Here is a 24,771-nt window from a genome sequence, read left to right on the forward strand (position 1 = left end):
ACATTAAAATTCATAATTAGCTATTTACATGTGCTCTCTCACTAGTCTGTGGGTTCATAAAAGGCAAGGAAGGCCCGTTATTGATTGCTATAATCCCTGCTTTTAAAACAGATATGACATATCCTTTGTGTTTAATAAATATTCCTTGATTATAAGGTATATATGGATATAGCTGTATGATTTTAATAAAACGTTTAGGTTTTCACTCAAGCCTATTTTGTGCAACTATCTATGTAAAAGCAACTTTCTGCTGCCATACAGTTCTAGTTAGAATGTTTTCTGAAAATCCATACGGAGGTCCCTCTGCCATAGAAGCAAAACTAAGACCTATTTATATTCTATAGTATTTAAGATTCTATAACTGTTAGAACTGCTTTTCTCTCTTTGTCAGTTAATGCATAAGATGATATCTTCAGATGCCTTGTGTAAAGATTGCAATAAAATACCCTGAGGTTTTTATGTATGGCCTAAGAAGTCAATGTATGGAAAAGATCATAAAGTAATATGAGTTAATGATATACTTCTGGAAAAAATAATCTGATATAAGAAATAATAGGTAGATATTTTGGGGTTCAGCTCCAGAGATATCATCTGATCTTTTTAAAATCACTGACAAAATGATCTTTTTTATTATTTGTCCTTTAATTGGTCTTTTTTTCTTCATCATTTCATTATCTGTCATCTTTAATAACTGTACTACTTTGCAACACATATAATTTGTGTATATGTTCCCTTATGCAACTGGGCCTACTTACCTTAGTTGATAGGTTCCAAATACCAGAGAGGCAGCTAGAGACTTTCTATATTACTAAGGTAGGATTATGGTTACATTTTAATGTTTGTATTCACAGATAAAAAGCATCAGCCATGCAACAGGGGAGATAAGATGGCTGACAGTACTAAGCTGCCTTCACTAAAGAATGCTGATGGCTGCATTTCTGGCAACCTGGGGCAAGATTCATGATTAAAAAGAAAGAAAAAAGCACTCATATTTCTACAGGCAATTTAAAAAATATCCTTTGGAATAAATTTAATGGTATATCATTACAGCATTTCACAATATATCTTAAGAGCTACCAGGATCTCTTTTTGTTCAAAATTCATCTGAGAGTTAATTCTTCATGCTTAATAGCTGAAAGCTTTTCATAACTAAAAGGTTGTTAATGCAGAGAGAGTCATTGTGTTATATGAATAAATCCATCAATTCATAAAATTATCTCAAAATCCACAGACATACATATATGGACTTTGGCAGTGAAGCACCGCATAAATATTCAACACATTATGCTAGATATTTATATTTATAGATATACATTTCACATTTAATGAAATGAGTAGGAATATCAAGGGCCCTATTAAGAGCTTCATTCCATCTAATAGAAAACAAAATACAAATGTGCTATAGTAATTAACTGTCTTATATTAATCTTGTTTTTTGAAACTAAAGCTAGAAATGCATATGTTTAGATACAAATGCAACATATTAAGGAGGCTGAATATTTGCTATATGAAAAAAAGTTCCAGAAGACAATGAAGAATTCAAGAAAACAGTGTACTGGCTAAAGCTTAATATCTTTTCAAGGAAATGACTGAAAGGAGGGTGAGCAGTCATTTTGGAGCACATATGCTTTGTTGCTGTTCTGCCAACCCCACTGCATCCGCACAAAGCAGTAGCTGGGCCTGCAGTTCACTCTTACTTTTCCATAAACCCATCCTAATTTACTCTGATTTCTAGACTGGAAGCATACTGCTCAGTAACATGAGGAAGGGCCCCACTTCTGCAGGGTCATCATCAAGTCTCCAGGCAACAACATGGAAAATGCCTATTATTCATCCTCCTATTCACCAGCCTCAATGATGGTCAGGTTTCAGCTTGTGATTGTGGGGTTTCTAGCTCATGATCATGGGTTCCAGCCACTTCCTGATGGTCTTTTCCTGACTGCCTGAGTGCTCTGTGCTTCACCATCAGAGGTGGAGGCTGCTTTGCAATGGCTATTTAACCAGCCCCTGCATTTGCTTTATCCAACTATCTCTCTATATCTACCAATCTATCTACCCATCCATCCATCCATCCATCCATCCATCCACCTACCTACCTACCTACCACTCTGTCATCTCTCTCCCACTAGTTCTGTTCTTTGATTGGACCCTGACTGAGATATACCTCTCTAGTTTTAAATCTTTCCATGATTATTTAATTGTTAACCTCATTTAGCTGAGTCACTTTCAAGTCATAAAATATGCAAGGTCCCTAATGCTAGTAGTTCCCTAACGTTACTATCTTTTACAACAATGATACATTTGTTAACACTAGGAAATTAACACTAGTATATCACTATTAACCAACCTCAGACTTTATTCAGCTGTTACCAGCTTTTCCATAAATGTTCCAAAAGACAGTCTAGGATGCCACATCATATTCAGTCATCATATTTCCTTAATCTTCTCCAATTTCCAAGGTTTCTTAGTCCTTGGTTTTCTTGTTTTTCTCTCCATAACCTTTATAGCTTCAAAAAGTCCTAGTCATATATTTCTTTACATGTATTTCATTATGGCAAACTTCAGTTTTCTAACTAACATTTTTCATGATAAGTTTGGAATTATGAGTTTTCAAAAACACTACAGACCAGAGATTCCCTTATAATCATGCCCTATCAGGGATATGTGATGTCAACATGACCATGACTTGGCTAAGGTAGTTTCCAGCAGATATCTCCACTGTAAAGATACTCTTTTTCTTTTTCATACTCTAATCTCAAATTTTTTTTTTAATTGGTATAAACCTTTTTTTCTCCATGGTTAAATAGGATGCTTTTTAAGTTTTTCTGAATTAGATGCAATTCTGCAATAAATGTATCAAAAATATAGATTCAAATAAAGCTAAATAAAAACCTAAACATAGAAGAATTTTCATAAAGTAGTCATATATCTGGTCAATATTGAAAGAGAGAGAAATCAAACTAGGATAGCAGGTGAAAGCAGGGGAAGAGGAAGAGATGAAGAGGGAAGGAAGAAAGGGAGAGAGGGAGGAAATTAAGAAAATCAGGCTCATCTCAATTTACATTAACACACACAATGGCAAACATGGAGGACTATTATTCAGACAGACAAACATTTTGAAGATATTATTTATGACCTATTTTTGATAGATGTCTATATGGTGAAATATATAAATATTATATAAGCTATATGCTCTCATTAACTTTATATGCCAAAAATTAGCTGCAAATATCATCAAAACCACCCTGGAAAAGAGTCAAATCACCCTTATTTTTTCTAAATGAACTATAGTTTCAATCTAAAAATTAAAAAAAAAAAGAATGGGCTGGGGAGGTGGGCACCAACATCATTGGGAAGCTCACTGCTGGCTCACTTTTTCTGCTGGGTTTTGGTGCAAGATGCTATTATAGAACTGGGCTCTCTGTTAGCACTATTGATGATGGGATCCCAAATAACAGAACTTGGTCCAGATCTCATTGATAAGAGGGAAAAAAAAAACTATGTGGAATTATGATAATGAAAGGCAAACTTGAAGTGGAAGCTAGTGAAGTCTGATCAGCAGGGAACTATAGAGAGGCTTAATAGAGCATGAGCCTCTAGGGAGAATTTAGACGGGAAACTAATAAGGGTATGATAGCTCAATCAATGCAGCTAAAAGAAATCAAGGAAAAAGTGATCATCAGTGGGACTGTAGCTAATTAATGACTCATATCCCACATCTTCCCAAGAAATAGCCATTTCTCAAAGGGGGCTGCCTCCACTTCTCCTTGGGAACAGCTTGCATCTAGTGACGCAGAAACAATAGAACAAAGGCCTTATTCTTTTGCCTCCAGTTGGGACTTCTCTGAAAGACACCTCAAAGTCTGTCTTGCTTCTTCCTTCTTTCTCTGGTATATCCAGCTTCCCTCACTCCATTACAGGTAGTTTTTGTGAGCACTCTGATAACTCCACTTGTCTGTAAATCCCCATCTTGTCTCTCTCTCTAGGACAACTTGATCTATGACATCAGACCCTTTGTTTCTGTGTCTTAAAATAAGAAGCTCTTTCGGGAGTGTGTCATCCTGGGAGTGATCAACACTAATTCATTCACATCACACTCAAGTATGCCTTACAATTAACTTCCTATTTTAAACATGTTCTTATTGAAATAATCAACTCTAATGTCTATCTTCTTGATCATTGTATTTTGTGGCATTTTTTTAATTTAAAATTTTAATTTTTACAATTCATTAGCATTAGCTCCATTCACTCTGCTTTACCCTATCATCACTATCTAGAACCAGAACATGTTCATCACCCCAAATAGAAACTCTGTACCCCTTATGCAGTAACTCCACCTTCCCTTACCTCTATCTCTGTTCATTTACCTAGTCTGAATTTTTCGTGCTAGTGAAGTCATACAATATGAGAGCTTCTGTGTTAGGCTTGTCAACTACAAATTGGCACTTACCCAGCATTGCTAAAGACTGAGCAATAAAGGCATTTACCATCTGCCTCTGCATAGACTGAATCCCATGCTGCTATACCTCTCCACCTTCAATAATCCCTGAGCGAGTTCATGGGCAGTGAAGCACTCTGTTCTCCAGGGAATCTGGTGGGACAGGTTCTTAGATGTTTCCAGGAACAGATTTTATGTTTTATGTTCTCAATCCTTGCATGGCCTCATATCTAGAGAAGTACTAAATCCCTTCATGGTGACATCAGATCCTCATGACTAACAAAATACCTTTTGTAAAATGAGTGCTTAATGGTACTAAACTCTCCCTTCACCAAAACTTTTATTGACCTTCCCCCACTGCTGCTTTGGAGCAGTCTCTCAGAGCTCTCTGAGAGGCTGTCTTCCAGGCTGCATTCCTCATTTTGCCCCAAACAAAACAACTTGCAGCTCTCAAGCTCTTTTCATGTTCCTCATTCCTTTCATAACCGAATAATACTTTACTGTATGAATATATCACAATTTGTGTATCCATTCATCTATTCATGGTCATTTGGGTAGTTTCCATTTTTTGTTTATTCTTTTAAAATAAAAATCAATCTATTTACGTGTAAAATATGTTTTGAAACATCTATGGCTGATTCATATCAATGTATGACAAAACCCACTGGGAAAAAAAAATGTGTTTTGATATAAAGATATGCAGTGAAATGATTACTATGGTCAAGTTAGTTAACATATACATCTCTTCACAGAATTACCTTTGTTTTTTCCTGTGGCATAAATTTTTACAAGGAAGAGGGAACAGTCAATGCTTTAGGTTTCCTCATTGAGTTTGGGATAGGAACAAATACACTGGGGCAGAATAATCATAGAAAAACTATCCATGGAAGAAACATTTTTCTGTTTCTTTCCTTGTTTTTCAGAAGTTTCCCTCTTCACTGGCAGTTTTAGGACAGGGGGCAAAAGGACTTGGTTGACTGTCAAAAATCAGTTCTTTCTAGTTGCTATTGTCTTAGGAGGTTAAAAATATTTCTTTAAAAACTTATTTTTAAACAATTTAAATCTATTAAACTTTTCCTGACCTAGTAGAAATGGATTGCAAAATCAATTTCTTTTAGAGAATGTACTTTATAGATAAATAAAACATTTTCAGATGACCCCTTCTAACTCATTCATGTTGCAAATGGAAAGTGAATTCTTATTCAAAAGCATCTACTCTATCATCTTGCTTCAGGCCTACTAACCTCCAAATTTCCATAGGGATTATCATCTGTCCACAGACTTTCTAGTAGCCTTTTATTTGTACTAACTTTAACTTTTTCCCCTTATGTTTGTTTTTCTTATATTTTAAGCCACATGTTCTTTCTGATTCTTCTGATGTTAGCGAAATAAAAGCTACATGCAAGAGGATCACCAGAGTTTTATAATGCAGACTCCAGCAGAACAGAAACTCAGATTAGGAAGGTTAGGGGCATGGACACACACAGTTGTTTGGGGCCAATAAATTATGGCCACAACTACAGCCAGTATCATTTAAGTACTTTTTAGTTTCTGATGATAAAGCACTAGCTTATCACCATGCTGACAACTGCAATTCTCTGTGGCCCTGGCCTTCTATCTTTTCTATTTGTTACCTAGTCAGCCACATGGAATTTAACAGCACACACACTAAAGAATCTTTCTAAGTAGACCTCAATAAAAGACATGGAGCAAAGTTAATAAGAGCTTATGTCTTGTCAGGTGAAGAAATTGTTTCTTCCACCTAAGTACCACCGCCCAATTGCAGAAAGGAAACACAGACATGAAATTACTACATTGTCAGTGAATCTCTGTTTTATCATCCGTTGTTCTAGTGAAGGAAGAAGAAACTATTTTCATTGAAGAGTGAAAAGTACAAGATTCCATAGTCAGTTTATAATTTTAGAGTTATTATATATTTTTGTGTCCTGATTGTCACTTCTACTTGGAAAAAAATTCTTTACATCTGTAAGACAAAGACTTTTTTTTTTGCAAATGTTGTTTTTCACTTAAAATAATAGTGTTTAAAATTAAATATGCAGTTCCTTTTTAATTATGGATTTGATAATCAAATTAAGAATTATAGGGGAATGAGGATAGCAATAGATTAAAACAGAAGTGCTGATGTCCAGTTAAACTTCCTCATTTTGCCAGGCTTAAAATATTTATCTGTTGCTCCTAGAGATCAATAAAATTATCATTATGAATCAAAACATTAGTTGAAATCTCTGCTTCACTTTGGAATATGGGTAACTGTCAGAAGGACAAAGTATTTTTTAAAGAGAAATAAAATATTATCCTTGTTATAGGAATGTAATTTCCCCAAAACTTACAAGCTATCAGCCTGATGATATGCCATATAACAATTTTAAGTAGACATTACTTATAATTTTGTTTAAAAAGCATTTGAACCTCACAGTAATTTATTAGTTTCCTCCATTATTTATAAAAATAATTTATTTAATAAAATATTTACCTTAATAATTACCTTTTAATCCTTTTCTATCATATACCTGACCTATCACCATCTAAAAGCATATATAAAAGCATAAGACATCATTTTTCTTTCACTGGTTTCATATCAGCAATTTTTTTTTTTTTTTTTAGCTCTTGACATTGGCACAGGCAACAGAAACTGACATTAAAAGTGAAACAGATTTTGACATGTTTTCATGAAACTAGATTTTAACAACTTCATTCCTTTGAGTGTTTCCTTTATTAAAGTAATAGTAAACGAGTCTAAAAACTTTTAAAACAAGTCAAAATATGTTCTAGTACTTAAACTAGAACATAGCAAAAGTGGAAAATGTATAGTTAAATCATATATGTTAACTTAAAATTTTTTCTTAGACAAAAACAAGTGATGCTAGCAATATTTCCTCAGTTTCCCATTTCTCTGTCTGATCATTTGTCTCAAATGATGTAATTTGGCCTCACTTAAATGGTAGCTCATTTCCTTTTTTTCCCTGTTCTGCAGAATAATATCCAAGAGTCTGAACATAGGCTAGGTATCCTACACATCCATTGTAAAGTGATTTTTTCAGAAAGAGGAGATCTGCAGAAAGCAACCAGTTTTGTTTATTTTCATTACATATTCAAGTATCTATTGAAAGTCTCCTTACTTAAACCTGGATATTCAACCTACATTACCTAGAGTATTGTTAGACAAAAAAAAAATTAGACATTAATAAGCATTATTTTGAAAATTTCAGTGAGATATTTCAAAGAAATATAACAAATAATGTTAAAATTTGGATGAAACATAAAAACTCTGAATAGCCAAAGCAATCTGGAAAATAAAGAACAAAGCTGGAAGCATGATGCTCCCTGATTTCAAACTAGACTACAAAGTTATAGTAATTAAAGCAATATTATGTGAGCATAAAAACATATAGATCAATGCAACAGAGAGACCAGCGCAAACTCACACATATATGATGAATTAATTTATGACAAAGGAGATAATATTATACAATGGGGGAGGGAGATTTTTTTCCATAAATGGTGTTAAAAATTTGGACAGCCATATGCAAGGGAGTGAAAATGTACCCCTTTCTTACACCATACACTAAAATTAACTCAAAATGAATAAAAGACTTGAAATTAAGTCCTGAAACCATAAAATTCCTAGAAGCAAATATGAATGGCAAGTTGCTTGATGTACGTCTTAAGGATGATATATTTTTGTTTTTAATTTGATAGCAAAAAAACAAAAGCAACAAAAACAAGTGGGACTACATCATACTAAATGCTTCTGTAAAACAAACGAACAAAAATCAACAAAACGAAAAGGCAACCAACTGAATGGGAGAAATATTTTCAAATCGTATATCTGATAAGAGGTTAATAATCGAAAATATGTAAAGAACTCATACAACTAGATAACAAAAAAGAAAAAGTAATTAAAAATCTGATAAAAAATCTGAAGAAACATTTTCCCAAAGGCATACAGATGGCCAACAGGTACATGAAAAGATCCTCAACATCATTAATCATCAGGGAAATGCAAATCACAACGAGATATCACCTCACCCATGTAAACATGGCTATTATCAAAAGCAAGGGATAATAAGTATTGGCAAGAATGTGGAGAAAAGGCAACACTTAATTGTATAAAGCTGATGGGATTGTAAATTGATTCAGCCATTATGGAAAATACTGTGGAGTTTCCTCAAAAAAGTAAGAATAGAAATACCATATGATCCAGCTATTCCACTTCAGGTTACTTATTTAAAGAAAATGAAAACTTCCACTAAAAAAGATATATGCACCCCCATGTTCATTATCGCATTGTTTATAAAAAACAATATGGAAACAAACTAACTGCCCTTTGATGAATGAAGAAGTATAAGATATTGATAGATAAACACATAAAGATAGACCACAATGAACTATTTTTCAGCCATAAAAAAAGAATAAGGTCTTGTCACTTCTGACAAATATAGATGGACCTTGAAAGCATTATACTAAGTGAAATAAGTCAGAGTAAGACAAATACCATATAATTTTCTTATATGTGGTATCCAAAACAAACAAAAAACAGGTTCATAAATACAGAAACAGATTCTTAGTTGGTAGGTAGATGGAGACTGGAGGTGGGATAAATGGGTGAAGGGGATCCAAAGTAAAAAGATAAAAGGAAACATGTCTTGTTTGAAATCTGAGAGGCAGAATCAAGATCAGTGAGCATTACTCTAAAAAAATAAACTTTCTTTTAATGGAAATTACCCAGTTATAAATAAATGAGTCATTTACCACTTAGCATGTCTTAATCTTAGTAGCTATCACTCACACCCACTTTCAAATACAAACTACAAAAATCCTTCCCATATAAATACCTAACACACTAGCCTCTCAGAAAGAAAGAATGAAGCTTTACTTGCATGGAGGATATAAATAAGATCAGAGGTCAGGAGGGATTAGATTTAAGAAGATATTTAATGTTATGTCTGGCATGTGATTTTTCTGCAATATTTTTAACAATGCAAAAGAATTTGGATGTCCAGATGCCTTATGTTCTTTTTCATCTGGATGAACTTAACCTGATAATCAGATTGTAGTCTCTAGTTTTCAATAACTGACTATCTTCAGGAGATACAAAGAGGAAAATGGATCAATAATTTAAATAAAAGGTACAAAGGTGTTATCTGCAAATCTGCTTTAGTATGTAATCCTATGTGCATGAGTTTAGTACAGGATATAAAACACTGAATTGTTTTCACTGCTTACATGAATGTTCCCTAGATTTTTACATTCTCTAAATATAAATGGTTGGAGGATGGCAAGAAACATAATTAAAGAGGAACGTGTCTAATGATTAATCTGGCAACCCTCTAGGAAAATCAAATGAGGTTCCTTTGTCCATGGGTTTTCCCAGGTAAGAACACTGGAGTGGGTAGCCATTTCCTTCTCCAGGGGATCTTCCTGACTTAGGGACTGAACTCCAGTCTCCTGCATTGCAGGCATATTCTTTACCACTGAGCCAACAGGGAGTAGCTAGATTTTAATTTAGGTAATGTTAAATTATATAAAAGGCAAATTAAAGAAATAAAAGTTTACATAGACAAATCTATACTCTGAAAGAAGTGTTTCAACACATACTTTATAGTAAATGATAGGATAAAAATATAAAAAATCAGTAAGCACTTAGAAGTGAAGAGCATAAATAGAAAATTTGGCACTAATTGATGTACATAAAGCACCAAACAGCAAAATACTTCAAATTTTTAATGGGACTAGGATAATTAGCAAAATTAATCATATATTAAGTTTAAAAGACTTAAAAATTCTTAAGAATTAAAAATTAAAATTAAATTAAATTTAAAATAATTTAATTTAATTTTAATTTATTAATAATTTAAATTATTTTAATACTTTAATTGTTAAAATTGAAAGTCAATTTAATTTTAAAATTGAGTTAAAATTTCTTAAGACTTTCAAAGGATTTAAGTCAGAGAATTTTCTCTAAAATGATAAAAAATAAATAAATGATCTGGATATTGAACAAAAGCAAAGAAGAGAAAGAGGCACAAATAACCCACATCAAGAATGATAAAGGAGACATTACCAAAAGTATGAAAAGAAAACAGCTGTTTGAAAAATCAAATGTCAACTAATATAAGTATTTAAGTCCAGAGAAAAACACAATTTATGAAACTGACAAGAAAAGAGTGATAGTATCATTTCACTTATATTAGATTTGTACTTTAAAATGATCTTATTAATTACTATGAAATGTGTGGATATAAGCATTTAGGAAAAAATCTATACACATTATACAAAATACTCTTCCAGAGCACAGAAAAAGGGAAAACTGAAAGTGAAAGTGTGAGTCTCAGTTGTGTCTGACTCTTTGTGACCTCATGGACTGTAGCCTGCCAGGCTCCTCTGTCCATGTGAATTCTCAGGCAAGAATACGGGAGTGGCTTGCCATTCCCTTCTCAAGGGGATCTTCCCAACCCCTGGATTGAACTCAGGTCTCCTGCATTACAGGGAGATTCGTTACTGTCTGAGCCATCAAAGACTTCCCCCAACTTCTATTACAAAATCAGTTTACTTTGATAACAAACCTGAAAAGACATCACAAGAAATAAAATTTATACCAATGTCTCTCATAAAGCAACAGATGCAAAATCTCAAACAAAATAATTCAGCAGAACAATGCATTATGAACAAATGAGTTGGTTGTAGGAAAAAGCAGTAGACAAAATAATGTCTTCCTAAAGATATTCATTCCTAATCCCTAGAACCTAGGATTTTGCAGATGTGATTAATCAAAAGATTTTAGAGATTCAGGAGATTAGTTTTGGGTTATCCAGGTAGAACCAATGTAACCACAAGGGTCCTTATAAGAGCGAGACAGAAGGAGCATGGTCACGGTCAGTTCAGTTCAGTTCAATTCAGTCACTCAGTTGTGTCCGACTCTTTGCGACCCCACGGACTGCAGTACGCCAGGCCTCCCTGTACATCACCAATTTCTGGAGTTTACTCAAACTCATGTCCACAGAGTCAGTGATGCCATCCAACCATCTCATCCTCTGTCATCCCTTTCTCCTCCCACTTTCATTTCCCAGCATCAGGGTGTTTTCCAATGAGCCAGTTCTTTCATCAGGTGGCCAAAGTATTGGAGTTTCAGCTTCAGCATCAGTAGGGTCAGTAGTAGGAGATATATTACAGAAACTGATTCTGTGAATTATGTTACCTTAATATGGCAAAAAGTACTTTGTAGATAAGATTATAGTTAGGGATTCTGAGATGAAGAAATTTTCCTAGACTACAGGAGTATCATTCAATTTAATCACAAAGATCTTTTCAAGCAGAGAACCATTCTTGGCTGTCTCAGAGACATGTGACATGACAGAAATTTACTTGTAGTTAATGGCTTTGAAAATGAAGAAAAAGAGACAAGAGCCAAAGATTGTGTATGATCTCTAGAACCTGAGAATAACCATCATCAGATAATTTGGAAAAAAAAAAATAGGAAAATAGATTCTACATCAAGGCACTGAATTTTGCCAATAACCTGAATTATCAAGACACCTATCCTCCCCATGAGAGGAAACAAACCCTCTATTAAAACATGCAGAATAAAATGCAATCTTGCAGACACCTTTATTTTAGCATATGTGATGGGCCTCTGACCTATAGAATTGCAAGATAATAAACGTGCATTGTGTAAGCTGCTAAATCTGTGGCAGCAATAGAATATTAATGCAGATAGTGAAAGAGATTTAATATTAAATAATTTAAACAGCAAAATTAATTCCACAAGGAGAAGAAAGAAAAATCATACCATCATCAAAATAGATTGTGAAAGAATCATTTCTTTGGTAAACTCCATTAATGTTAATGACAAAAATCACTTTACAAATAGAAATAAAAAGAAACGTTCTTAATGTTATAAAGGTTATTTTTTTAAAGCTATATCAAAAATTTTCCTGTTGATGAAAGGTTAATATCTTTATTTTCAGTTCAGTTCAGTTTAGTTGCTTAGTAGTGTCCAACTCTTTGTAACCCCAGGGACTGCAGCACGCCAGGTTTCCCTGTCCATCACCAACTCCCAGAGCTTGCTCAAACTCATGTGCATTGAGTTGGTGATGCCATCCAACCATCTCATCCTCTATTGTCCCCTTCTCCTCCTGCCTTCAATCTTTCCCAGCATCAGGGTCTTTTCTAATGAATCAGTTCTGCACCTCAGATGGCCAAAGTATAGGAGCTTTAGCATCTGTCCTTCCAATGAATATCAGGACTGATTTCCTTCAGGATTGACTGGTTTGATCTCCTTGCGGTCCAAAAGACTCTCATTTTAGAGAACTGAGATAAGATAAAGATGCCCACTATGACCACTCTTCAATGGCCAAATGAGAAAAGAGGGTGTGAACATGGCATATTGATTTCCCCCCATCTGCCACTTCTCTCTGAATCTGTTTTTGCAATGTGACTTAGTCATCTCCCTTCAAGAGATGAAGTCCATCCCTGCTCCCTTGAATCCGGTATGTTTTGTAAACAGATTTGACTGATAGAACATGGCAGAAGCATTAGTGTGGGCCTAAAGAAGCATTTATACTTCTCTCTTTCACCATGAGAAAACATTTGGGGTAGCCTGCTGAAATGACTAGCAAAGTTGAGGTTAAACATGATACTCAACCTATCCGCCACCAGATAAGAAACTCCAACCAGGTTTAGAAGTCACCTGTGTGACCTCTAGCTGACTGCTAATATATGAATGAGCCCAAATGAGACCAGAGGGAAAGTCCAGATTATCCATAGACTCATGAGTAAAAATTTCAACCAGTTAAGCTACTCTGTTCCAAATGGTTTGATATTCAACACTGTTGTGACAATGGAGAACTGATAGAAGAGACCAAAGTATTTGTAGAGGAAATACAACAACAGACCTAGTCTCTGGTAGACAGTGATTTATACTCAACTACTTTTACATAAGTAATTTATATATATACATATACACACACACACACACACACGGTTAATTCAACATATATATAATATATATAACATATATATATTCAACATATATATATTCAAAAACTTAATATAGTTATAGGTGTATTAATTTTATTTATACTGAGATAACTTCAAAATAACCCTGGGTAGAATTTATTGACTACTGAATATGTGCCCATGTAAGAATTGACTCTTCCTAAGAGAGTTAAACATTTCTTTTTTTTTTTTTTAATTATTAACTGGTTATAATGGAAGGGAGAACTAACCAACTATTAACTGAATAGTGATGAAGAGATGAGTATGTTCAAAACAACTGATAAATTATTTATGCTATAAGGAAAAACAATATATTTAGCATAGATTGTATTTTCAGGTACAAAAAGGAAAGAAGAGTTTAATAACTCTGCCTATATGTTCTGTTAGCTCAAAGCTGACAAATTCAGCTTTCTGGAACTGCTCAATGCCCACTGTTCTTTTTGTCTCCCCACTACTACATTTATCTTGAAGAAAGTAGGACCAAGGAAAATAAGTACTCCCTGCCCATTCATCTTGATAACTTAATGCTTCTCTCTGCCTGCAGCATTGTACATTAACGTTTTGAGCAAAATCTATAGGTCAATCAATCTCCTGCTTGAACCAAAGTGCCAATCTGTCATGTACTGTAATGCGCTCTCTCTCTTCTAACCAAATTTTTAGACTCTGAATTCATTTTTCTAGATGATTCTGTCAATGTGCTGCATGATAGAAAACAAGCCATATGTTAGCCATGCTTGTACACTACCTGATAAGCATCACCATGAACTATTGCTTGATAAATGGCCATATAAATGTAAATATATCTTTATTATAAAGCTCTGAACCATAGACTCTTTCCCTCAAAGAAGAATCCTAATATCATGCTAGTCATGAAAGGAAAATAAAAGGAAAACTTTTTGACATTCTAAAATATTTTCCCACCATTTCACAAGAATACCACATAAAATAGACTATCTAATTAGAGAGAATTATCTAGTACAATTCACTGAAAATTATAACCATAAACAGTTGCATTTGCAGTATACCCTAAGGGAAAGTTACTTAGACTTTTTGAGTTCCAATTTCTTCTCTTGCGGAATGTACTTATGATACATGTTAAGACCAATAGAAATTCATAGATAAATACTTGTTTTCATGCATCAAATATTATGCTCAGCACTACGGAGACACTGCATCAATTCATTTAAACTTGTGTCTTAATCACTTAGCCATATCCAACACTTTTAGACCCCATGGACTGTAGCCCGTCAGGCTTCTCTATCCATGGGATTCTCCAAGGAAGAATACTGGAGTGAGTTAGCCATTCCCTTCTCCAGGTGATCTTCCTGACCCAGGAATCAAATTCAGGTCTCCTGCATTGCAGGCAGATTCTTTACCATCTGAGCCACCAGTGAAGCCCTAATTTAAACTTAATCACAATTATATATAAATTAAGTAACAAAGTATATGGAAACTTTTTAGTGAGATGGTCATTCAAATAGACAGATGATAAATGTCAGACTCTGTTTTACTACATGTGTTTGGTAATGTGACAAAAACTTCGCAGATCTCATTTACTGATGTTAATGTCACCACTTTACTCACAAGACTGCAAGTCATCTCAGTCACTACTTCTGTCAGGCAACTTGGGAACCCTTTGTAGGATTCCTGAGAAAAGAAACCATATCACACAAATCAAAAGTACATGCCACATGGTCAAACAGAGAAGAGTTTATTATAAGAATTCTTAGTAATTTATCTTCGCAGCCCTGTAATTGTTCTGCTCATATAACAATGAAATATAACCACCGAAGTTGATATAACTTTTGGCTGCCTTACAAATTTTAGATGTATACTCAGATCTCATGGTCCAATATATTGACCTGAAATATTAAATCTGTCAAAACATACTAACTGAACTCAACTGAACTGATATGCTCCTTTAGTTCATGCTACTCAGTGTAACAGTAAACTTTATCATTTGCAATTTTCCATTCCTGTAAGCCCCTTAAATCTCACCCCACATTTACTCTTTCTCTTTCTTTACTTCTTTCTTTTCTTTCTTTCTTTCCTCCCATCAATCTTTCATTTCTAGCCTTTCTTTCTTAAAAAACAAAAACAATGCCGGAGGGAAAAAAACTATTTCTGTCACTTACTTATTGCAAGTTGCACCAAACTCTGAAAGCAAATTTCCCTTCATTAGTAATATTTGCAAAGTTTGTGTGAGTCAATTTGTCCACAAATGTTTTGACTTGTTGTGAGAGTTGCTATGAAAAAGCACATAGCAGGACATGTTCATATTAAATGCCTCAAATACTGTAATGGAGCCGTGAGTGGACATCCCCATAGCCTATGATGTCTGCCCTAAGAGAAATAAAAGGAGTCAGAATAAAAATCACCTTGCAGTAAATATCTTCCACATACACTGTTGGGAAAGGTAGGGTTGTGATCTACTCAGAAATATAAAACAGACAGACAGCCTAAAAGCAGAGAATTAAAACAGTGTGGTTAAAATACAAATATTATCAAACAATCCTAAGGTGATCTATAGTTCAGTTCACTTCAGTTCAGTCATTCAGTGGTGTCCAACTCTTTGCAACCCCATGGACTGCAGCACGCCTGGCTTCCCTGTCCATCACCAACTCCTGGAGTTTACCCAAGCTCTTCCATTGAGTTGGTGATGCCATCCAATCATGTCATCCTCTCTCTGCCACTTCTCCTCCTGCCTCCAATCTTCCTCAGCATCAAGGTCTTCTCCAGTGAGTCAATTCTTTGCAGCAGGTGGCCAAAGTATTGGAGTTTCAGCTTCAGCATCGGTCCCTCCAAAGAACACCCAGGACTGATTTCCTTCAGGATGGACTGGTTGGATGTCCTTGCTATCCAAGGCACTCTCAAGAGTCTTCTACAACACCACAGTCCAAAAGCATCAAGTCTTTGGGACTCAGCTTTCTTTACACTACAATTCTCACATCCATACATGACCACTGGAAAAATCATAGCCTTGATGAGACATATCTATGTTGGCAAAATGATGTCTCTGCTTTTTAAAATAATGTCTAGGTTGGTCATAACATTTTTCCAAGGAACAAGCATCTTTTCATTCCATGCCTGCAGTCACCATCCTCACTGATTTTTGAGCCCCCCAAAATAAAGTCTGTTGCTGTTTCCACTGTTTCCCCATCTATTTGCCATAAAGTGGTGGGACTAGATGCCATAATCTAGTTTTCTGAATGTTGAATTTTAAGTCAACTTTTTCACTCTGCTCTTTCACATTCATCAAGAGGCTCTTCAGTTCTTCACTTTCTGCCATAAGGGTGGTGTCATCTGCATATCTGAGGTTATTGATATTTCTCCCAGCAATCTGGACTCCAGCTTGTGCTTCATCCAGTCCAGCATTTCTCATGATGTACTCTGCATATAAATTAAATAAGCAGGGTGACAATATATAGCCTTGAAATACTCCTTTTCCTATTTGGAACCAGTCTGTTGTTCCATGTCCAGTTCTAACTGTTGCTTCCTGACCGGCATATAGCTTTCTCAAGGGGCAGGTCAGGTGGCCTGGTATTCACATCTCTTGAAGAATTTTCCACAGTTTGTGGTGATCCACACAGTCAAAGGATTTGACATAGTCAATAAATCTGAAAGAGTTTTTCTAGAACTCTCTTGTTTTTGTGATGATCCAACTGATGTTGGCAATTTGCTTTCTGGTTCCTCTGCCTTTCCTAAATCCATTAAACATCTGGAAGTTCTTGTTTCACATACTGTTGAAGCCTGGCTTAGGGAATTTTGAGCATCACTTTATTAGTGTATGAGATAAGTTCCTTTCTTTGGGATTGGAATGAAAACTGACCTTTTCCAGTCCTGTGGCCACTGTTGAGTTTTCCAGTTTTCTGGCATATTGAGTGCAGCACTTTCACAACATCATCTTTTAGGATTTGAAATAGCTCGCCTGGAATTCCATCACCTCTACTAGCTTGTTCATAGTGATGCTTCCTGAAGCCTATTTGACTTCTCATTCCAGGATGTCAGGCTCCAGGTGAGTGATCATACCATCATGATAATCTGTGTCATGAAGGTCTTTTTTGTACAGTTCTTCTGTGTATTCTTGACATCTCTTCTTAATACTGTCTGCTTCTGTTAGGTCCATAACATTTCTGTCCTTTATGAGCCCATCTTTGCATGAAATATTCCTTTGGTATCTCTAAGTTTCTTGAAGAGATCTCTAGTCTTTCCGATTCTATTATTCTCCTCTATTTCTTTGCATTTATCGCTGAGGAAGGCTTTCTTATCTCTCCTTGCTATTCTTTGGACCACTGAATTCAAATGGATATATCTTTCCTTTTTTCCTTTGCTTTTTGCTTCTCTTCTTTTCACAGCTATTTGTAAGGCCTCCTCAAACAGCCAATTTGCTTTGTTGCATCTTTTTATCTTGGGGATGGTCTTGATCCTTATCTCCTGTACAATGTCACGAAGTCCATAGTTCTTCAGGCACTCTGTCTATCAAATCTAATCCCTTGAATCTATTTGTCACTTCCCCTGTATAATCATAAGGGATTTGACTTAGGTCATACCTGAATGGTCTAGTGGTTTTCCCTACTTTCTTCAATTTAAGTCTGATTTTGGTAATAAGAAGCTCATGGTGTGAGCCACCGTCACCTACTGGTCTTGCTTTTGCTGACTGTATAGAGCTTCTCCATCTTTGGCTGCAAAGAATATAATCAGTCTGATTTTGGTGTTGACCATCTGTTGATGTTCATGTGTAGAGTTTTCTCTTGTGTTGTTGGAAGAGGGTGTTTACTATGACCAGTGTGTTCTCTTGGAAAAACTTTGGCCTATAGCATAATGTTCTAAAAGTTTTGTTTCATTGCTAACCTTGAAAATGAGTACCAGCCAACAGAAAGGAGTGAACCCTAATTTTTTCAAGTCCCTGATAACCAGTTTCTGAATGTGTCTATGCTGAGCTGCAGATTTCTTAAAGGAATATCTCTGTGTTTACACATATGGTTCTTAATAAGGCACATGTCCTCAACTTATTACTACTGGGCTAAGCTAAAATGAAATTAAATAATCCAATCTAATTTTTCCTTGAGAGAGAGAATGACTCATAAAGAAACGCTGTGTTCCATTCTTTGTATAGCTAGAATTGATTAGACAATTCATATTGATAATAAATAATTCTGTATGCACCCTTCTCTATTAAATACCATTGTTTTCAATTATTCTTCCATGGACTCACTAAATATAGAGAAAATTCAAAGTTTAGTTTGAAATCATTGGGGAATGGACAAATATGATATTATGTGCCTCTTCCAAAGAACCATTGTAATCATCCAAAAATTGACAAGGGAATAAACAAGATATTTTATTCTTTATTTCCACACTGCTGTTATCAACATGGATTTTTTTTTTTTTTTTTTTTTTTTTTTTTTTTGTCTGTCAGTACTGACACTGAGCTCTCAAGATTGTATCATTAAGCATTATGATCTATGGGTCTTATAAGTGCCTAGAGCTGTGGGTGAGTGCAAACACTTTGAATTTCAACCTCATGTGTTTCTTTTATAGGTCTGTAGATATTGCCTCTGAGATCTAGTTATATTCCCAAGTATGTCAGCATTCAGTATAAATTCACTGTGTAGTCAGCAGGTTGCAATTGTTGAGACAAGATTTCTAAGAACCCACATAGAGAAAGATGAAGCTTCCTCTTCAGAGGGCCATGTGAGCAATGAGGAAGTCTTCTGGCTCCGGATCGGGGTTATTGTCTTTGACTATCAAGCAGTGGGCTGTAGAAACTTCAAGTAGAAAGCAGTAACAAAGCAGCAAAATAGCTCAGGTGAGGTGAAGCTTGCCGAGAGTTTAGATGAATATGACCAGACAAGGTAGAAACAGAATAAATTCTCTCTCAACCTGCCATATGCTACAATAAAATGTAACGGTATTTACCAGACTAACATATAAGTGTGAATGTAACAGAAAAAAAAAATTAAAATACTGAATTTTTTCCCCTTTTTTGGTTAGAAAAAAGGTAAAATTACCTCTTCTCTGTCTCTCTCATTCTTTTTTTTCTTTCTCTAAGCTGAATATGTAATGCCATATTTTTTAAAATATGTAACATTAGATGTTAAAGTCAGCATGCTTGTTACTTTTGTTTTATTTATAACATTAATCAAAATACAATTAGAATCAACAACAATAAGTACATTCATACCTACTCTCCTAATCCAAATTTCATTACTTATTGACCTCCATAAATAAACACATATATTTTATATGAATGGAATAATAGCAACTGAAAGAAAATTAATACCTGTTTTTACTGCCATGCAATATAAACAATAAGCATCTATATTGTGCCCAAGTCTATGTATTATTAATATGGCTTGAAAACCACAAGGGTCTGCCAATTTTTATAGCTGATGAATTCCAAAAAAGTAAAAGACTACCTTAAATATCTAACATAAAGTATATGCATCACTATGGCTACCACAAATATGTGGAAGTTTGAACTCTAAAAGGGAAGTAATTGGATGCACGTCTTTGCCCACACACTTCTCAACTAAATTAAACTGAGAAAGTGATTTAACATCTGCAAGCCTCAGTCTCTTTACTGTAAAATTAGGATAACATTTCTCATATATATGGCATCATTTTTTAACTATAATTATTATTTACTCCATAGAAAAAGCTGAGGAAATGCTATCTAAACAGCACTTAAGAAATAAATAAAATTTGAAATACCTAACATGATTTTATATAAAAATGGTGTTGATATTGAAGCATTGTGGGAAGAAATCCTGTCTTGTTTTCTTAATCACAGTTGTGATGAACACAGGACTACTGAAACTGAAAAACAAGTGCATGCATCCATGCTCAGTCACTTCAATAGTCTGTTTCTTCGCAACCCTATGGACTATAGCACACCAGTCTCAGCTGTCCATGGGATTCTCTAAGCAAGAATCCTAGAGTGAGTTGCCACCCTCTCCTCCAGGAGATCTTCTCAATCCAGGAATCAAACCTGTTTCTCCTGCATCTCCTGCATTGCAGGTAGATTCTTTACCCACTGAGTCACCTAGGAAGCCCTAGCACAAGTAGATTTTGCTAAAGATAATTATTTTTAATAACATGTCCTATTTTTAAATAACCAAAGAAAAAGAGTTGAATTAAAAAAGAAAACTGACTATAGTTATCAACTTCTATTTTTTTTAATTAAATGGAAAAGGTAAGTGTGTTATTTTTTTCAGTTAATTTCAACTTTTCTCCACTTCTCCCTATGGACTTCTTTCCAATTATGATATGTCAAAGAAATATAGATTTGTCTCTGTTTCCTAAAATAATGTGCTCATCTTCCATGGGCAATTTTTCCATTTATTCCTGACCTCTGAATTGTACTATTTGCAAAAAAAAAAAAAAAAAAAAAAAAAATTCTTGGCATCTGTTCAGCTGATACTTAAAATTGTGTAAGCTTTAGTTGTAATTACAAACTGTACAATCCAGAGAGATATTGAGACATGTAATATAAAACAAAATAGCACTGAGGCATGACATCAGCAGACTGGCAGAAGAGTTTTCTACTATCTTCCCCACAAAATTACAAATTTAGACATCACTTGGGATCAGAGTGACTTTGGAGCAAGGTGAGAATTCAGCAGAGAAGCTCTGGCTCAAGACTGGGGGGAAAAAATCTGAGATTAAGGAATAATTTCACTTTATTCATGTCAACCCCCTCCAAGGTGAGAAGCCGAGTGCCAAGAAGACCTTCTGGGCCAATGGTTTCTCCCACTGGGAAAAAGTGAGAGCTTGTGAATGAGCCCCTGGATTCTCCCATTGTTGGAGATACTGCTAGAGAGACCCATGGCTTTCTCGCCTCACCCAGAATACTGAGGAGTGATGCAACACGACTGGGGATGGGTCAGGGAGGGGCTGGGACAGCAGCTGTGCACATTCCCCCCAAGAATGCCCCCAAGTGGGAACAAGGTGTGCGGAGCCAGGATATCCATGGAAAAGCTCTGAAAATGCTTCAGGATCCCTAGTAGGGCTGACTGAAGGTATTTCTTTCCCAAACCAGTCAGTAAAGACCAGAGGAGATGAAAGAATATTGAAATATGAGAGAGCAATGAAATGCTTCAAGGATCATGAAAAATCAAGGAAACATGACACCACCAGAAGGATATAATCATTTTCCAATAACTGACCACAAAATAATGCAGATGTGTAATTTTCTCCTTAAATAATTCAAAACAGTTGTTTTAAGGAAGTTCAGTAAGCTGTCAGAAAATATAGAAAGATGATTCAATGAAATCTGATAAATAAATGGATAAAGATTATACATATGTGTGTGTCTATATATATATACACACCGACTCAATGGACATGAGTTTCAGTAAACTCTGGGAGATAGTGGAGGACAGAGAAGTCTGGCATGCTGCAGTCCATGGGGTCACAAAGAGTCTGACACGACTTAGTGACTTAGCAACAACAACAACAACAACACACACACACACACACACACACACACACACATATACAACAAAGCCAGAACTGTAAACTACGTCATCTCACACAAAGTTTATTGATATGTTTAAAATTCAATATATTTCTTTTTCTCGTTATAAATCAAAAAGTATATTGTCCCTGAAAAAATAGTTTAAAAAATCCTTTCATGAGGCTCCAAAGATAATCACTTAATACGCTTGATATATATGTCTTACAGCTTTATTTTTCTTCCCCCTTCTCTTCCTTATTTCCTACATTTCTTCTTTCTTGCCTTCATTCCTTCTCTCCTTACTTCTCTCCACTCCACCTTATATTCTTCTTTCTGTCTGTCTGTTATCTGCCTGTTGTTCTTTAGTAGCGTATCTGCCCTTTATGCTCTATTTCCTGGCTAGTGGCTTCCTACTAACTCCTAACAAGAAACATTGACAGGAGAACAGAATGGCGGAGGAGTAGGTGGATGTGGAGTACATCTCTCTCCATGGATATGTCAGGAATACACCTTCAGACACAGAAGTGTATGCAGAACACCAGCAGAGAGTGAACAGGAGTACTTGACCAGTGGAAAAGAATATACAGAACCATGCAAAACTCAGTAGGATGAAGGAACTAGGGGGAAAAAACAGAAGTGTTAGTAGGACTGGACCTGCCCTCAGCAGGTAGGAAAACGGTCAGATCCCTATCCCCACAAAGGGGCAATTGTTTGAGTCAAAGGAGAAACATTTAAAGTTGAAAGTGAAACAGCAGATCTGTGGCAGCCTAAAATGAATGGGAATTAGAGAGTCCTTGTTGCAGCCATGCATACCCCAGACAGGGACACAGGTCCCCTGGAATGTGCAGCAGCTGGGAGCTGGTTTTAGGGACTGTGGAGCAATCCCAGGACAAGGGTTGCTGTTGAATGTGGAGAGACAGATCGAGGGTATGTGAGGGAGGCGATTGTGGTGGGAAGTGTCCGGGGATCAAAGCAGGGTAGCCAAGGAAGCAATACTGCTGAGTCATGCAAAGCGGGTGGAGCCATCACCATTGCCTCTCTCTCCCCACTGGCCAGCGTCAGCAGCTAAACATTAGAGAGGCTGGCTCATCAGATGCCTGAGGCACTGAACTACAGAGTAGGACCCCACCCAGGGTGCTCCTTTAAGGGACTGATGCACCGATCTACAGAGTAGGACTCCAGCCTTCTGATCGCCAGCTACAAGAGGTTTGAAAAAAGACTCTGATAGGGCCATAACTCCTGTGGTGGAGGCAGTCCGTGTCCCTGCACAATTTGTGCCGCCAGAGTCCCCACAATCCAAGAAGCTGTGCCACCTTCACGTTCAACTCTCGTGGGGGCAGAGCTGCTACAAGCAAAAAAAAAAAAAAAAAAAAAAGATCTTGCATCTATGTACGCAAGATCACTTCGGTAATGTCCAACTCTTTGCGACCCTGTAGACTGTGGCCTGCCAGCCTTCTCTGTCAGGGGCGTTCTCCAGGCAAGAATGCTGGAGTGTATATTGGCCAATACTGTCTACCCTTCTAGAGCACTATAGTTCCTGTGGCCCAAGCCGCCAGCTCCTCTGCATACCTGGTGCTCCCAGAACCCCTGTGACCCAAGCAGCTGCACCACCTCCACACCTGGCCCTCAGGGGCAAGCCCAAGTCCTCCTGGGCAGCCTCAGGAGCAATCCCCAGGGGATGACCCACAGGCAGAGGTAGAAACAAAAGCACAGTTGAAATCCAGGGGTACTGTGGCTACGGCAGAGGACTCAACCTTTCCACCAGCTGGCCCAGCTACAGATTAAATCCACATGATCAACTTGGCAGCCTCTGTCTCTGTGGAATATATAAAAGGACACTGAGAGCTCCCACAAAAGAAAATGCACTAGTTCTGATAGCTGTGGATATTGGAGGCAAGAACACACAGGAGTAGGATCAGATTAGACTCTGAGCTGCCCCCACAACAGGTTCAGAAATCAGCACAGTATTGGAGAACATTCTGGGGAGATGAGGTGGACTGTGACTCCCAGTGAGGGAAAAGGCTCAGACAGCAGTGACTCAAGAAAAACATTTATTATTCTTATGTTTTGACTTGTTCTATAGATTCTTTTGGATTATTTTCATTTTTTTTTCTTCCTCCCCTCCCTGTTGTAGTTGTTGATTTTCTTGGCACTATGAAATCTGACTAAAGTTTTGAGCTTTTTTTCCCCTCAGTCATATTTTCCACTGTTGTTATAAACATCTGCCTCTATGTTGGGCTTTTGCAGTTCTGTGGAGTTTTCCTTTTCTCTCTCTCTCTTTTTTAATTTTAATTTTTAATATTTTAAGCCTACTATTATTTTTTCTACATTTATTCCATTCGCTTTTTTCCTACTGTTCTTTTCAACTTGCTGCTAACTATTAATGTACATAAATCTTCTTCATTTACTTCTATTTAACTTTGCATATCTATTCTTTCTTTTCTCTCCTCTCAACAAATTTATTAGTGTTATTTTCATTGCTTTATTCCACAATCAGCACCTTGCTTCAGTTTTGTTTTCCAGTTTGTGCTTTAGTTAGTTTTGTTCTTGAGTGATAAATATAATTTTTTATTTCCGTTGTTCGCTGAGTCAATCTACTGTACTTTATTTCAGTTGGACTGTTTTGACTATGCTTATGGCTATATATGTATAGTGTATATCCCATTATATTAACTATTATATGCCTGATTTTGTAACTGCCATTTGTCTGGGGTTCATCCTTGGTTTCTCTCACTCTCTCTCTCTCTTTTTTAAATCTCACTTAATGTAATAACAAGGAGAAGGAAATGGCAACCCACTCCACTATTCTTGCCTAGAAAATCCCATGGACGGAGGAGCCTGGTAGTCTGCACTCCAT

The sequence above is a fragment of the Muntiacus reevesi genome, chromosome 14 (genome assembly GCF_963930625.1).
Source record: "Muntiacus reevesi chromosome 14, mMunRee1.1, whole genome shotgun sequence".
Taxonomy (NCBI): Eukaryota; Metazoa; Chordata; class Mammalia; order Artiodactyla; family Cervidae; genus Muntiacus; species Muntiacus reevesi.